The sequence below is a fragment of the Macrobrachium rosenbergii genome, chromosome 12 (genome assembly GCF_040412425.1).
Source record: "Macrobrachium rosenbergii isolate ZJJX-2024 chromosome 12, ASM4041242v1, whole genome shotgun sequence".
NCBI lineage: Eukaryota > Metazoa > Arthropoda > Malacostraca > Decapoda > Palaemonidae > Macrobrachium > Macrobrachium rosenbergii.
In genome coordinates this window covers 80,615,922-80,619,588 of record NC_089752.1, presented here as the reverse complement: position 1 = coordinate 80,619,588, position 3,667 = coordinate 80,615,922, and the positions used below count along the sequence as shown (strand labels likewise).

Here is a 3,667-nt window from a genome sequence, read left to right as displayed (position 1 = left end):
AAACTGAATATTCTTGCTAAAATTTTCAAGGTTTCCCATTAACAAATTACCATGTTGTGACTCAGTGTATACAGAAGGAGGGTTATAACCAAAGGCTACATCTTTTCCCATTAAAGAGTAATGTGCATCAGATCCCAATAAAACCTGGACATCATCAATACCATCACTGTCCTTACAAAGTTTCGTATCAGCCAACACAAATCCCTTATTCTCAAAGGATTCCACTATCTTGCCTAACCCTGGAAGACTTAATTTTATATTAATGCTAGGGACCACAAGTGCAAGAATATTTGAAATATAATCACCAAGCTTCATAGGAAGCTGTACAAGTCTACTTATATATACTTTAGAACCATTAAATCCATTAACAGTTAATTTTACATTAGGTTCAAGAACAGGCAAATTACACTTATTGAGCAAGCTCTCTGTAACAAAGCAACTCTGAGAACAGCTATTCTTAAGACCTCTAAAAATACCATCCACCCCAGGGACTGTAAATGAAAAGGAAGGGAGGACTGTCTTATTAACAATACTGGGCAGAACTGCAATACTACTATTCACTTCTTTAATGGCAGCTTCCTTGTTAACATCAGATTTACCCAAAAGTACTGAGTACATTCTTTAGGCTTTCCTTCAGTGGGCGAAAGCTTAACTTCAGGAGACTTTGAGCACAGACAGTGAAAATGAAGCCCAGAACATTTCACACACTTCAGACGAAATTCAAATCTACATTGCTTACTCATATGGTTAAGATTCCCGCATCGAAAACATCCGTTTAGCATTTTCAAACACTGAATCTTTAAGTCTGGAGTGTCATAACGTTTGCATTTAAAAATAGAATGATTATTTTCACCATCTACACAAAGTGCACAGTAAAACTTCCTAACACCATGCAATGTCTTAATAGCTAAACTGGTAGTTTTCTGCTTAACACTAGATTGAAGACTATGTAAAGGAACTTCACTTTTCAAGCAATTTTCATACCTCTCACAGGCAATAAAGAAATTGTCCATTATCTCCTGAACAGAAGGATAAGTCTTTGTAGTAATCTGAATCAATTCCTCTTAAACTTGTCATTAAGGCCATTCCATATGAAGTATTGAATAAAATCATCAGGAGTCATTTTAAGAGTCTTCACAGATTCAACAACTGTCCTTAAGATGAAATAAACTTAAAAGGGTCATCAGATTCCCCCAAAATTAAACCCGTCAATGTCTTTACAGTAGAAGTCTTACGAACTACATCCGAGGCAAAGGCTAGTTTGAGCAAGTCTTTGGCGTCCTTGTATGTCTGTTTGTCAGCTTCCAAAGAATTTAACAAAACTTTAGCCCTTCCCTCTACCTGCTGTCTCAAGAGAAGCAACAAATCTCTGTCTGGGTAACTAAAGGATTGGGTAGTACTTTCAAACTCCGAAATAAACCTAATGAAATCTTCCCCATCCGTACTACTGAACTTTGGTAATGGAGCTGTGGGTTGTTTAAGAAGACTTTTAGCAACTTGATAGTTCCAGGTGTAGATACCACCTCTAGGCGAGGAATGCAATATTCTATCCTATCAAAATATTCAATACAGGTTGCAATCTCAGACTCCCTAGCATCCTCACTGAACTCCCCATCCAAGTTTTTAATGGAAAAAATCTCATCATTCAGTTCAGTAAGTAGCCTTTTATGACTTAGTAGTACACTTCTTTCAGAAAATTTCTGCCCAGCACTGAAAGTCGAAAAAGACTCTACACGTAACCTTCTTCCTGATAACCTTGCGTTTTTTGTTTTAAGATCAGACATATTGAAAAGAATTTAGAAAATAGCAATATAAAACCTTTCATTGCAAAAGCAATTATACACTTCCAATCACCCTCCTAATCAAAGGGCCTAATAAACAATGAAAAAAATAACTTGCCAAATAAGCAAGCAAACATATAATAGTCAACCTAGACACCGTGGACAATGTTCCAACAAAAGAAAACCTCTCAATTCTAAAATAAAACTGCACCGAAAAATTTGAAAAATTACAGCGAAGGTCTCTTCCCCCCGATTCCGACTTTACCGAACACTAAGAGAGCTAACGACAAACCTCCACGTACACCACCTGACGGGCCCCACGTTGGGCGCCATATACTGAAAATTTCAATAGTCTCAATACAATTTTAAGGTGGTGAAACATGGAGGTTAAAATAAAATACGAAAGTCATTTTTATTATTTTAATAAAATTCATTATGAAAAAAATCTTGAGTACCCCAGTTCCTCTCTAGTTTCAACGACCCTTCTATTATTGGGCTACCGACTCTGTATCATAACCTGTAAGTTTAGAAAGTTATATTATTAACACGAATAAAAATAAGAAACTTTGTATCAAATTCGAAAGGCACCGACTTTAACATGAGAACTATATAACTAAATGTAATGGCAATACACAAATATCCTTATTTACCAATGGAGGATAAATCAGTCACGTTACAAATAGCGGTCGTCACTGCACTCAGGTAAGCCTAACACCTACAGCAAACAAGGAAGGACCGAATTAAAGACAGACCGACAAAATAAAATATTCTCAAATAACAATGTAAACATATATCAACTTTAAATCAATAACCCACCAGCGGAAAATAACACCATCCGTATAAAGAGCTATAACTGACCGATACCATCCAACTAGCACTCGCCGAACTGTACAAATAAATGGTAAACAATATTACTATGCATAGCCTAAAGCATGAAAACAGTTTAAGGTAACTTATCCTTACAGAGTTATTTTATTATTATTTTTAGGTCACGTCAGTACTTCTTTAACCTCGACTAAAAGACATTAATGGGCTTACCTTAGTTTAAGGGCGAAGCATGAATGGTTAAAGTGAAGGTTTTTCTGTCGGTTATTCGCTCCGTGCAGGATGCAAAGTCAAGAGGTTGGGGAGAGAAAGAGTGAACCCGTGTCTAGTGAAGAACCATCTCCAAACTCAGAACATAAACGTCAAGAGAATCCATTAGTAATAAAAAAGGATGTTTCTCTCTGCACGTCTGTTAAGCCCTCTTCATTGCACTCACGGTGTCAAACGGGTTGTATGAGTGAACCCTTCAGGTCAATATAACTGAAGCTACAGACTACTGTCCAAGTCCTAGTAGCAGAACCCACTGGTTTCCATTTCTCCGCTGTCTCACACGTTAGCTCGGAAACCAAAACAAAATATTAGTTCCTGGGAATTGCTTGTTTTGGTCCTCAAGACCACCCAACAACAGATAAGGCCATTATGCATACGAACTTAAAATTAAAAAAAAACCTGTAAAGATAATTTATCTAAACAAGTCATGCACAGAATAAACCAAAGATTAAGTTACCCCAAGCAAGCCAACACACAGAACTGTGTGAGAAAATATTACAGTGAGAAATTACAGAAAAATAAGTGTATCCAGTAAGATAAATTACATTTATTTTTGTACACTGGAGGGCACAGGATGCAAATTTCTGACATCTGGAAATTTGCATCATACCTAATAGCTATAACATAAGCTTAGTCAAATTTCTGCTCTTAATGGCAGCTTTCCTGGGAGTCCTTAGAGATGATCCCTCATTATTAGGCAACCTATGGGAGCTTTGACTGTCCTCATTATCTGGATTGTAGGGCGCATCCGGAACTACCTTAAGATAAGGGATTAAGGTTGTAACATGCCT

General features: G+C 36.9%; 1 long non-coding RNA gene across 1 annotated transcript; it reads right to left on the bottom strand.

The window, feature by feature from the left end:
* Window positions 1–2,113: 2,113 nt before the first annotated feature.
* Window positions 2,114–3,378, bottom strand: LOC136844265 (uncharacterized). The gene is made up of 4 exons (XR_010854795.1): window positions 2,820–3,378; window positions 2,598–2,667; window positions 2,432–2,496; window positions 2,114–2,298 (listed from the first exon to the last, which is right to left on the bottom strand). It is a non-coding gene; the product is annotated as an uncharacterized lncRNA (long non-coding RNA).
* Window positions 3,379–3,667: the final 289 nt, after the last annotated feature.